The following is a 13,515-nucleotide window of genomic DNA, read 5'->3' as shown; positions in this document are numbered from 1 at the left end:
AAAATTATATAAGAGATTGACACCATTATTATTAAAAACCTTAAAACAATGAATTAATGTGTTTTTTATCTTTATATAATATTCTATTTTTTTCTTTTTATTCAATTTAAAACTTACACTTGGATTTCCAACAGTACGAAGGTTACCCGGTATTGTTCAACTATATATTACTTTTTCTACTTGTCACATTCGGACAAACTATTGCTATGACCAGTGGCTGAATCTTTAAAGTAATTTTTAATATGATATTTTTTCTTACAAAGTTAACCATGCTGGTTTGTGAATGAGTAATGTAAAATACTTTTAGTTGTTTAAAAAACTATAGTTATTTGGTGTATTTAAGTATTAATTATAATGTTATTTAAAAAATAATAACTTAATCACTAAAAAAATTAGATAATTAGTGTTAGTGTCAAGCTGAAACGGATGATTAGCTTAGCAGAGCATGTCCACTCTCAAAAAGCGTCAGGAATATATGGATTCTATTAATAGTTAAAATGTTATTTTTATTATCTAAACTAAACAAAACAAAAATATATAAATATACGAGGAATTATAAATTTAAATCCCTGATTAAATTAAACTGAATAAAACTGTTTCGATAGAATTGGTCCGAAGGTCGGTCGTCCTTTCTTACTCTGTTCTCTTTTGATCTTCAATCCTCTCCGAGAATGCAATCCATTTTGATGAGTTGTTAAGACACTCAAGTCAGATATGTTTCATAAAGAAGTTTATATTTTATTGTAATAGATTAAGATGTCTTTACCTGGACATTAACCCTATATTTATAGGGCTTATGACACTCAAGCTAATTAATTCATATTGGATATAGCAATAATGTTGTATATTCATATTTGATACGACAATCAAACTATTAATATTTAATAATATACCTGCTAACCACTCATAAATATCGTATATTTCTCACTGATATGGTCAACAAGTGTATTAATTGGTCATTAACGACATCCATCTTACCTTGTTCAAAATCATTGAATTATCGGTCGGTATAGATGGTCCTCTTCTAGGACGGTCGGCTACCCATGTATAGTAAAAAACCATTTACAAATTTATCGTATGAAGATTTTAGGTTATAATTGTAGATTAAAATAAAAAGAAATCATAATATATAATTTTGCATGTGATAAAACATTGCAATTGCATACGGTTGTTGATTAAGATAGATGCTCTGCCGCAATCAAAGGCAAATCATAATGCTCGTGGGAATCATAGTCAGACAATCTTGTTAAATCTTCGAATATATTTTATCTTATAACTATGGAATAAATAAGTGTTATATAAATTGCAAAAGTTCATCATCCATATGAGTATGTAAATATATATACATATATACTCTTCGATATATTTTATTCGGCATGCGAAAAAAAAGAGAAAAACAAGAGAATTTTTCTTTTGAATTGTGCTTTTTGGATACTTGGCGAGAGGCTAAGCTATTCAATTCTGTGTGTCTCGTATCTTAAAAAGCAATAACCAAGGCAAAAGGGTATATATATATTATATCATTTAAACATGGCTCTTTGATTTGATCCTTTTTTTTTCTTAATAAAATAGCAATATGTACAGTTGTGTATTTCAACTCTCAAAATCACAATATTTTGTCACTGCAGAAGATCATGGATATTATGTAAAAAATATTTAATTTCCAGTGATCTTTCCCTTTCTGGAATTGGATGCGAATCTAAAACAGCAAAAAAAGAGGTCCCAATTGGATAAACGGAGCAGATGCCTCAAAGATCGAGATAAGGCAGAAACTTCACAATTAGCAACACTTACCATGATTAGGAAATTAATTTAATCATTCAAATAGCTTTATTAAGTAATTAACTAATCTAATGGCTCTAAATTAACAACAATTACATAAATACACTGGTCCTCATTCCCCAAACAGGAGTCGTACGTTGTACGCAATCATGTAAAACAAAACACGAAAACTGTTGATTATGTGGCAAGAATCAAATGGTGTGTGCATTAAACATTAAACATTGAAATATAGTTGTGAATGAAGTGATATAAGTATTACTTTTGAAACCATACGAAGAAAGAAACCGACCCAAATATCTGATCGATGATTCTCCACTTTTCTCCATTGCCACTATATAAGAATGCCATATTTGGCTGAATCTCGCATAAAAAACCTCATCTTTGGTTGTTCTGTTTAAGTGGTAGCTCATTCTCAAACTTTCTTTTACATTTCTGCACTCAACACAAAAGATGGTTTTAGAGAGTCCAGCGGTGATCTTCGGCAAGAGCTCTTGCTGCCTGTGCAACGCCATTATTAAGACCTTGTTCTTTGCTGCTGTGTTCGTTGCTGGTAACTATGTTGGTGGAGTCAATGAATTGATGAGTCTTCCCCAACGTGGCATCTTGATCCCAATGCTCAAGAACCCACGAGCTTTTTCGGTTTGATCAATAATACTATGCAATTGATCTTAATCCTACTCATCACCCACACAATTCTAATTAAACCAAAGAAGTATGTTAGGAATAATTATTATACTTGTCTAATGTATTTAAAAAATGTAACTATTTTTTATAATAAAGTTTTATTTTTTGTTGGGTTTTTGGTGAAGCTGATAAAATCACACTATAATATAATCTTTGAGAAATTTTTGATTGAATAATTACCGTACTTAAAAGATATACATTGTTTCAGTAGGATTTAGAATCTTAATCCAAAACATTCAAATTATTCATTCTATCATTTAGTTATAATGTCTTCTTTCTTCTCTTTGTCCAAGCTCCGAGAATGGTGCGTGTAAAAGACACTTCGACGAGGGTGCGTGTAAAAGACACTTCGACGAGAGTGCGTGTAAAAGACACTTTCAGTGACTTTTCATCATAATCTTGTAATAAAGATTAGTTATCAGGGTTCCAAAGTTCCTTGTTCTCTTTGTTAGATAAATATTTATAAATTATAATGAATTTACTCTTAAGTCTGACTCATTAATCACCAATAAATAATATTATTAATTGTCAATAAATAACAATTATTTTCATTAACTCCCGACACTTATTACTATTGATTACCTTAATGGTTATTTTTATCGATTGGTTAACTGTTTGTTCACTCAGTTCATTTGCCTGGGAAGTATCATCCATCGGCCATGAGTCCAAAATAACTTAGAGACTCTCTTGCACCTTTACTATTCAGTCGGCTATGAGTCCATAGTAACATATATAATCATTAAAATCAATTATTCAATCTATGAAATCATATAAATATTTTTATGAAAGTCATTCACCCATATTTGTAAATATTGTTTGATTAAAACTTTTGTATTTTCAGACTTCAACATGGATTGAGGCTTAACAAATCTATATATTTTGAATTTGATTTGCTCCAAACTCAATTTATTCATGTACTCAACGCAATAATTATAAGTTAAATGAATGTAGTAAATATATAACATATAACATGACTTAGCTGAATGACTAAAATATTTAACATGGAAGTTCTTTCACAACCACCAATGTATAAGATAAAAAAATTTATAATGGGATATTAGTACTATAGATTCCAAATTCTTTAAAGTCCCACCGTAGTTACATGGGTTTCCTTCTCCGCCTGAATAATATGGTAAAAAAAATTCATATGAGATCATTCTCCACTTTTGTCATGTTATTATCATCATCAATAATAAAAATTTTCCAAAAAATTAGTGTCTTATTATAAAAATAAGACAATAAAATATTCTAAATACTAATTTGTGTCATTATAAAAATTCTCAAAAATTGACATGTCAAGAATTTTCCAACTGATGGACACAAAATTGAATCTAATCCTCCTCACTGATTTGGTACATGAGGACTATCATATTATATTTTCAAAACAAATATTTTCATGTCAAGAAAGTGTTGAAGTCTCTTCATCTGATAACAATTTTAGATCAAAGATTTTCTTATCACCTAAGTGTTAAGAATATTTTCATGTCAAGAAAGTGTTGAAGTCTCTTATTAAGTCACTTGGAAATTAAAATAATCAATTACTCCCTATATTTTTTACTATTCCTATATTTTAAACTTTAATTTCAAACATTTAATTGAATTTAAACATCTAAATAAAAGGGATATAGTGTGTAAATAAACAACAACAATCAATAAAATTCATAAATTATCGTGATTGAGATCCCGAAATGCAAATATGCTATCAATTTGAAAAGAACAATTTAATCAAACAAAGAGCTCAAACGTTGCACCACACAATACACAGACGAAAGAACAAGAGTTTTGGATCACCAATGTAGTGGCAAACAAGGTCGTCGCAGTCGTTATCAGAAAAAAAAAAATTAAAAGTTCTGAATTCGCAAAGAAAAACAAGAAAGAAGAAACTACGTGCAAAAAATAACTTCAAAATTTACATCAAACACTTTAATATACGATATAAATGTTATTTTAGTATTCAATGTACACATTTAGTATGTATGTTATTTTCTTTAATTAATATTAATATTATATATATATATATAAGAAGTATCAATTTTTTTTAGAAATTAAGCACACACTTTATCTGGGTGTTACTCCCTCCACCACCACATTTTCTTCCTCCACCTCCCCAATTCTATTACATATTTTTTGAATTACAAAATTAACCTTTTATAATTACAAAAATAACCTTTATACTTTTTAATCCTAATTATTTACTTTAACCCTAAAATCTATCTTTCTACCCCTTCTCACCCACCTTCCAACCTTCTCAGATTCTCACCCAAACTCCATCCACTAGTACAAAATGTGCTTTTAAACTCGCACAATAGATCTCGGTTTATACCAAACCGCTGTCTATTCAGACACGGTGGCAGTTTTGTAATTAACGAGACCTTATAGGCCTCGGTTCAGACTTGACCGGTGCCAAAAAGGGTTACCACTTCGGTTGTAAAAGCAACCGGTGCCTAATGAGTGGTTTCTGACACAATTTCTGACGCGGTTAAGAGAAACCCGAGGTAAAAGGAGTATACTGCACCGGTTGATAAGAAGAACCGAGGCGTATAAGCCTCTACTACCTCAGGCCCAAAAGGACCGAGGCATATAAGCCTCTTATTTCTCCCCAGATTTTCCCCAAACACGCGAAGACCTAGCCCTTCACCCCTCGCGCGCCTCGCTCGCCTCGCTCCCCTCCCTCCCCTCTCGCCCTCCCTCGCTCTCAGTCTCGCCTCCCTCGATCTGGCCTCCCTCCCCTCGGTCTCGCCTCCCTCCCCTCGGTCTCGCCTCCCTCGGTCTCGCCTCCCTCAGTCTCGGTCTCGCCTCCCTCGGTCTCGGTCTCGCCTCCCTCGGTCTCGGTCTCGGTCTCGCCCCTCGCTCTCGCCTCCCTCCCCTTCGATGTCGCCTCCCCTCGCTGTCGCCTCCCTTCGCTCTCGCCTCCCCTCTCTCGGTCTCGCTCCGTCGCTCTCTCGGTCTCGCTCTCTCCTGCGAGTGCGTCGCCTCTGGAGGGAAGAGCATGCGGTGGTGGTGCGTCAATGGTGGCGGCGGTGATAGTGGTGGTGGTGGTGGTGCGAATCTGAGATTAGGGTCAGATTAGGGTTTTGCCTGCAAAAGGTAAATGTGTTAATTTGCTTGTGTTAATTTGCCCGAGGCACCAAAATTAAATTCCTGTGTTAATTTGCCATCATTTTCTAAGCAGGCTAATGTGCTCAGATCTGCAAAAGGGGTGAAGGTTGTGGAGAAAAATGAAGAACTCCATGGTTTTGCTGAATCCAGTTCTCTGTTTTTTATTTGTCTGTCTCCTTGATTCTCTGATTTGTGTAATTTGCAACTGTAAATTCTCTGATTTGTGTAATTTGCAACTGTAAATTCTTCTCTGATTTGTGTAATTTGCAACTGTAAATTCTCTGGGCAAGTTTGTGTGTAATTTGTTAATGAAAATTAACTAGATTATTTGTGTGCATGTTCTCTGTTCTCTGTTCTCTGTTTTCTGGGCAAGTTTGTGTGTAATTTGTTTGAGCATAACGTTTGCTTGCCACTGCCAGAATACTAGGAAAATTATAACGAAAAAAAAAAAGACCCTACTGCCTCGGTTCAGCCTCCAACCGAGGCAGCAGAGGGAGAGAACAATCTCGGTCCTGTTAACCGAGGCATAAAGTGTATCACCTTTTACCTCGCCTGAATATGCCTCGGTTCATGAACCGGTGTCTATTAGTGAAAATAACCGGTGCCATTTCTTTTATCTGTACTAGTGATCATATCCGTTTCTCATCTTCCATTTTTCCTCCATATCAGTTTTCTTTCTCCTTCAGCGGTTCGGCGGTGGGGGCGGTGTAAATATAAATAATATATCAAAAAATATAAATTATATAATTTAAATATCTTCAAAATTAATATAAAAAAACTGCAAAATATAAACTGTAATCTTTAAACGGATGTTGACATCCGTTGACGGATGCTCACATCCGATGACGGATGCTCACATCCGTTTAAAGATTATATGGTTTATATTTTAGGGTTTTATTATGCACCTTCACGTCTCTGAAACTCTCACGCTTCTGAACCAGCACCTTGAAGCACCACCACACTCACAGCTGAAGATGAATTGCTTTCCCCACTTTCAATCTTACTAAACACAAAATCCACCACACTCTCACGTCACAATTCTATAAAAGAGAAGAAGAAGTGAAACATGAGAGACAACCCAAGGATAGTGGAACGTAAGAGACAACTTGAGAAAAATAATAAAGAGAAAGAAGGAAGAAGGATAAAGAGAATGAATGTCCACGTGAGATTTTAAATAATATTAACCCTAAAATTTTAATAAGGGTAAAATAGGAATGAAAAAATAAAGAAAAGGGTAAAAGGGGAATGGGGTGGTGGAGGAAGCAAATTGTGGTAGTGGAGGAGTAACACCCACTTTATTTTAATCTACTTTAATAAGAGTTCTCTCCAAACCTAATATTGTATTAGTAAAAAGTAGTGTTGTCCAAATGAGTTTAAATCTGTGGGCCAACCAAGCCCACCACATATTCGGACTGGGTTGTGTTCGAAAAAAATAATTTTTTGGGTGTTGCTCCCTCCACCCCCACACATCTCTTCCTCCACCTCCCCTTTACTATTTTGCCCCTTCCTCCACCTTTCCTTTACTATTTTGCCCCTCAGTAAAATTTTATTTTTAAAATTGTTGTTTTTTAATTTTATTCATTTATAACATATTTCACTGATAACCTACGTAGTTTCTTGTATGAGTAAAATATTTTTCTACAAAGCTTGGTGATCGTGAAAAGAATTATCAAACAATCTTCTTCTTGTTCTCGGTGCAGTACGTGGTGCAGTGCGTTTATGGTGTAGTGTCCTTGTCGTGGTTCCTCTCCAGGTACGTAGTCATAATCCTTCCAATAATCCTAAACCCTAAACCCTAAACCCTAAACGTAAAAGGAACACTGCCTATGGACGGATGACATCCTTCAACGGATGTCAACATCCGTTTAAGGCAAAACGGATGTCGACATCCGTTGAAGGCAAAACGGATGTCGACATCCGTTTTGCCTTCAACGGATGTTGACATCCGTTGAAGGATGTCATCCGTCCAGAGGCAGTGTTCCTTTTACGTTTCGTTTTTATTTTATTTGTTTATTTTATTTACAGTAATTTATATTTAAATTTATAATTTTAAATGTTATATATGGTTAGTTTTTAAACGTAATAATTTTGTTAAAATATGAATTTGTTAAAATATGAATTTGTTATAGGTGGAGAAGAAGCTTAACGGAAGAGAGAAAGGTAAACGAAAATGGAAGAGAGGAAGAGGTGCAGAGGGAAGTAAATCAGAAGTTTTAAATAAATTAAAATATTAAAATAATAAAAATAAAAAATTTTAACTTTTGAGGATATAATTGTCATTTTAGAAGGATATAATTGGCATTTTAGAAAATTGGGGAGGTGGAGGAAGAGACGTGTGGGGGTGGAGGGAGTAACACCCTAATTTTTTTTGATACACGGTTCACCCGAGTTGAACCCGTTGTGAGCCAGATTGACTCACCAATCCACCTAGTTTAATTTAATTATTTATTATTTTGTGTTTTAATATTATTAGTTAACATTTTTTTATTGTATTGTAAATGAGAATAAAGAAAAAGATGTTTCCAAAAAACAAAAATATTATAAATTTATCCATTGAAGACTCTGATCTTATAAATGGATAAGTGACACAAAAATTATCAATATTATAAACTTGTTTATTTGAGTTTATGTTAACTTTTTATTTTGAATTGAGTTTAACATCTAGAGTGAAATTATTTAAATTTGAATTACAAAAAAATTGTATTTTTTTATTTAAAAAGAAAAATTGTAATTAAGTGAGTCAGTGTCAACTCGTTTAAGAGTGTTACTCCCTCCACCACCACACAGGGTCTCCTGCACCTCCTCATTCCTCTTTTATCCTTTCATAATATTTAATGTGGCTGTTAAAAATTTTAACTTTCTCCAACTTCCAACCACTTCATTAATGGTTCACAGGTTCCCACCTATATATGAATGCACCCCACACTCCACTACTTTCACTAAATCAAATTTCTCTTCTTTTCCTTCTCCCTATCAGTGTCCTACTTTACAAATAAAACAATTAAAAACAAAATCAATTAAGTTTAATTAAATTAATAATAATTAATTCGTTAAATAAAACAAAATTTATTTATTTATAAATACATAATTTACTTAAATATAATTATAATTAAAATATAATTACTTTAAAAGTATCTAAAAATTAATTTACAAATCAATAAATTAATAAACTAAAAAGTAAAAAATAAAATTAAAGAATCCGTTCAGCTTTCCATGCTTTCTTTTATTTTTTTTACAAACACTTCATTTATAAATAAATAATACTACAGAAAATATTAAATTAAAATAAATGTACAAAAATTAACAACCTAAATAAAATTAAATTAGTAACCTAAAAAAAACAAGAAAACGAAACGCTAAGGCCTCAACGGATATGGGAGATCCGTTGGACCTTTAACAAAGGAAAACACCGAAAACGTTGAAAGGTTTCAATGGATATGGGACATCCGTTGAGCCTTCAACGGGTCTCGAGATCCGTCCACGGATATTGAGATCCATTGAAGGATCAATGGATGTCCAATATTCGTTGCAGCCTTTAGCGTTTCTCTTCTTCTTCGTTTAACACGGAAAAGATGTGCATATAAAATTACTAAAATGGATCGGAGACAACAACAAAGGAAGCACCAAACTGTAAAGCATGAACCCACCACCAACCAAGCAAAGGAGAAGAGAACCTTGACGAAAATGGTAAATTGGAGAAAGAAGAAGATGAGAAATTGGGGAAAGAGAAAGAGAAGAGTAAATTGTTCACTTGAATGGATTTGGGGGAGACTGATTGAGGGGATTTGAAAGTAAATTTTTTTGTTGTTTATTTGAGTGAATTTGAAGATAAATGAGAATGAATTTAGAAGTATTTTTTTTTTAATTTGTCATATAAATCAAATTCTACACTAATTCTCACAAACTTTACTTCCAAATTCACTTTCACTTACCTCCAAATCCACTCAAATAAATAACAAAAAAATTTACCTCCAAATCCCCTCAATCACTCTCCCACAAATCCATTCAAGCAAACAAAGTCTAAGAGTGTGGGGATGAGGGTGTGGTGTGCGGCTGAGTGAATAAGAGAGTAAAAAATTAAGATTTTAAGAAAAAGTTAAAAAAGGTAAAAGGTAAAAGTAAATAAGGATATTTTTGGAATTAAAAAAAAATTGGAGAAGTGTAAGGAGGCGTGGTGGTGAAGGGACTAACACTCCCTGTTTAACCCACTAATTCGTGATGGATCGGGTTGAGTCCTATTTTTTTTGACTCGCTAATAAATAAACTGGTTGGCTCACTATGTGACTAACCCGTGATAAGTCTGGTCGGATTGAACCGAATGATCCATTTTAACAGTACTATTAAAAAATTTAGATAAGTTAAATTTGCTCTTGAAAGTTAATTCAATACTCGAGGTTTTATTTTGCAGAAATATTTAAAGCAAAACCAGGAAATTTTTTGTGGTTACAAGGGAATAGAATGAAATTATAGCACACACGTTTCTGTGAAGAAAAACATGAAGGTTGTACTGGAAAAAGAGAAGAAAAAGGTAATAAGATGTATGAAATTGAAATCATATAATATATTAGTATCATATCATATATCACATCCAATTTTAAAGATCACCAACTATGTTCTTGAAGCATTTCAATTGGTCTGAGAGTTTGCAATCAAAACCCTATCTTATCAGTTAGCATAGCACAGCATGTCCACGCTCACAAAATCAGAATATATTATTACTACATGATCTTGTGTGGAGTCCGTGTTCTTAACAAACAGCAAAAATGTCACTGTTACCAAATTTAATTTCATTATTCTGCAATACTTAAAGTCAATTATTCATCCCTAAACTGCAACCTTTTTCTTCCCAAGTGGCTCACTAAATCAATTTCTTGATGCGCATATAAAAACCAAATTGACTGCTCCAAAGGATAGCTATACTATGCTTTTTCTTTTTCTCTCAACATATACTTTACCAGTAATCTAAGGTTTAAAGGTTGAATAACATTTGTAATGGTAAATATGTTACTTTTTTTATCTAAGCAAAACAAAAATACATAAATATCGTATTAGGAATCCAATTATAAATTTAAATCTCACATTAAATTAAAATTAAACAAATTTACAAATTTATTACCTTGAGATTTTAGATTAATTATAGATTAAAAAGAAATCGTAAGATAATTTTGCATGTGTTAAAACATTGCAATTGCATTTGTTGTGGATTAAGATAGATGCTCTGCCGCAATCAAAGACAAATCGTAATGCTCGTGGGAATCATAGTCAGACAATCTTGTTAAAATCTCCGAATATTTTTTTCTTATAACTATGGAATAAATAAGTGTTATAAATTGCAAAAGTTCATCACCCATATGAGTATTTCTGTGTGTAAATATATATATATACTTTTGAATTATTTTATTCGGCATGCGAAAAAAAGAGAGAAACAAGAGAATTTTCCTTTTGGATTGTGCTTTTTGGAGGGATTTTCGATGCTTCGCGAGAGGCTAAGCTATTCAATTCTCTTTGTCTCGTATCTTATAAAGCAATAGCCAAGCCAAAAAGGTATATATATTTATATATATTATATCACTTAAACATGGCTCTTTCATTTTTTATTTATTTTTTGTAACATGGCTCTTGATTTGATCCTTCTCTTTTTCCTCTGTTCAGAATGTATATCTTATATGCACGATTATATTAATAAAATAGCAATATGTACAGTTGTGTACTTCAACTCTCAAAATCACAATTTTGTGTCACTACATTTTCTCTATCAATCCTTTTCCAACTATAAAGTCAACATTCTTTCTTCTTTTTTCTGTTCGATATCTTTCGTCGTATATGTCCATCTCTATTTAATTATATATATACGTATATTATTATATAATATTTCTTAAGTTACATAATGTTTTTTAAAGATAAAATGAATAGATAATAGTTTTTTGACTTTTTTTTTTAAAAATAGAGATGGAAAACTATTCTTTTTTCGACTCATAGCAGTATAAAGTGTATTTGAAATTTAACTCTTACTTTTTAATGTATAATATATATAAGTACATGAGCATATTCAGGTGACGTACGGTGAAATGAACTACGGGCAAGAAGAAATGGCCTTTGGGTTCTTAGTAGAGGCAATATGGAGAGACTAAAGTACCTTAAATCGTAGGGAGGAACCCTAAAGCGTGCCCCTAACATATATATATATTATTTTGTTTTTTAGTGTTGGATGAAGTTGGTATCAAAAGAAAACGTGGCGCCATGTTAGATTAGAGAAGCAGAGAAGGGTATATGTAAAAGAGAGAAAAACCCTAACACCTTGCACCACACCAAGATTCCTTTAGTCACAACCAAGCATGTTGCATGCATGCATTATCTAGAAATTTCCCAGAATATTTTTCGTCCTTATTATGTACCACGAACAAACTTCAAAAATAGTTCTGTATCGAATTGCTGCAAAAAGAATTTCTTTTATTTATTGCAATTTTCTTTCCCATACTGTAAGGTCGTTGTAAATCTACGTCACTGCCACCAATAATTGTGATTCACAATCATCTCAAATCTTTGTGGTTCTAACATTACCATGCATGTATGCAACTACAAACCATTATTCAATTATTATTATTTTTTAATGTAATCTCAAATGCTAAAAGATGTATATATAAAGTAAGAGAAATTATACATGAAAAAAAAAAAGTATATGACTATCACTTTTCTTGTTCTTGATTGCTAATATCATTCTACAAGTTAATTGAGCAAATGTTTGATGAAATATATATCCTCCAAAACATGTTATAAAAGGATATATGTTTCTACATTGATTTAGCATCTCTCATTCAATGGAAATATTGTATGAATGTGTTTGGGCAAAATTAATATTTCTTGTTTCCTTTTTAATTAACTGTCGATATTTTATTTGTCTATCATTTGTAAAGTTTAAGACTATGTTTGTTAATTTACCAAATATATCGTTGAAAAGTTCAAAAAGATGTTAAAATGCTTCTTATATAGACTTTAAATGAATTGGATATTGTACCTAACTGCGTTATCATATTTTGTATCTAACTACGTCAACATGTATGAAGTTGTAAGTGATATTTTTTTTTTTTCTGAGAAGAAAAAAAATCTTCCCATAATGTTTCAAATAAGAAAAAAAAATTGGGATAAAAGTTTTAAAAGATTAAAAACGTAGAAAAAGAAAGTTGACACGTTATTGCAAGGAATAAAGCGATACATTATTCTGAAATATTTTCTGCATTAACGAGAATGTAAAAAAAATGATAAAGATAATGTTGAATAGAAATTATTTAATTTATTGAACATGGATTATGTATTCAAACACGCATTTGCTAATAAAAAATGAGCTTTAAACCTGACCTCATGTAAAACGAGGATTGCATTCCATTTATATATTATAATTTAACCTTATCTCTAGTTGAAACTTTCAATATTTGCAAATACGCAAAATATTTTTTATAATTATTTTTAAATTATTTTTAAAATAATTATATTTCTATGATTTATTTTGAAAATTTGCAATTACCACCCGGTTTTTAAACATGACTTGATAAACAATTTACAATAATGCATATTTAAACAAATATAAGTAAAGTTAAGTTCAAAGAGTTTACTCATCATTAATTGTTTAAAAACTATATATATGTCTGTCAGTTTTATGATAATTATTTGCTTCAAATGGTAAAGTATTTTTTTAAAAAAAATGAAAATGTTTTATATAAGTTAATTTTAAAATTAATTGCTTCAGTTAAAAAATTTAAGTCATTGCAAGTCCCTTCTTATTGAAGAACTAATTTCAATGATTGAAAATTATAGCTGACAAAACAAAATAAACCACTATGAAAATCCCTTCTTATTCAAGCAAATGTAATTTTGAAGCTATCTAATTAATATAAATAAATGGCCCAGAACCTCAATCCTTGAATGATCTCTGTCTCCATAGCCTTCTAGTTG

General features: G+C 31.7%; 1 long non-coding RNA gene across 1 annotated transcript; it reads left to right on the top strand.

Moving 5' to 3' along the window:
• The first annotated feature begins 2,060 nt into the window (after positions 1-2,060).
• LOC148207078 (uncharacterized) lies at positions 2,061-2,960 on the top strand. The gene is made up of 2 exons (XR_015786824.1): positions 2,061-2,421; positions 2,760-2,960. It is a non-coding gene; the product is annotated as an uncharacterized LOC148207078 (long non-coding RNA).
• Positions 2,961-13,515: the final 10,555 nt, after the last annotated feature.

The sequence above is a fragment of the Vigna umbellata genome, chromosome 1 (assembly GCF_029865625.1).
Source record: "Vigna umbellata cultivar VRB3 chromosome 1, Vumbellata_1.0, whole genome shotgun sequence".
In the NCBI taxonomy this organism is placed as follows: Eukaryota; Viridiplantae; Streptophyta; class Magnoliopsida; order Fabales; family Fabaceae; genus Vigna; species Vigna umbellata.
The sequence above is the reverse complement of the archived record's forward strand: the minus strand, read 5'-3'. Positions and strand labels throughout refer to the sequence as shown.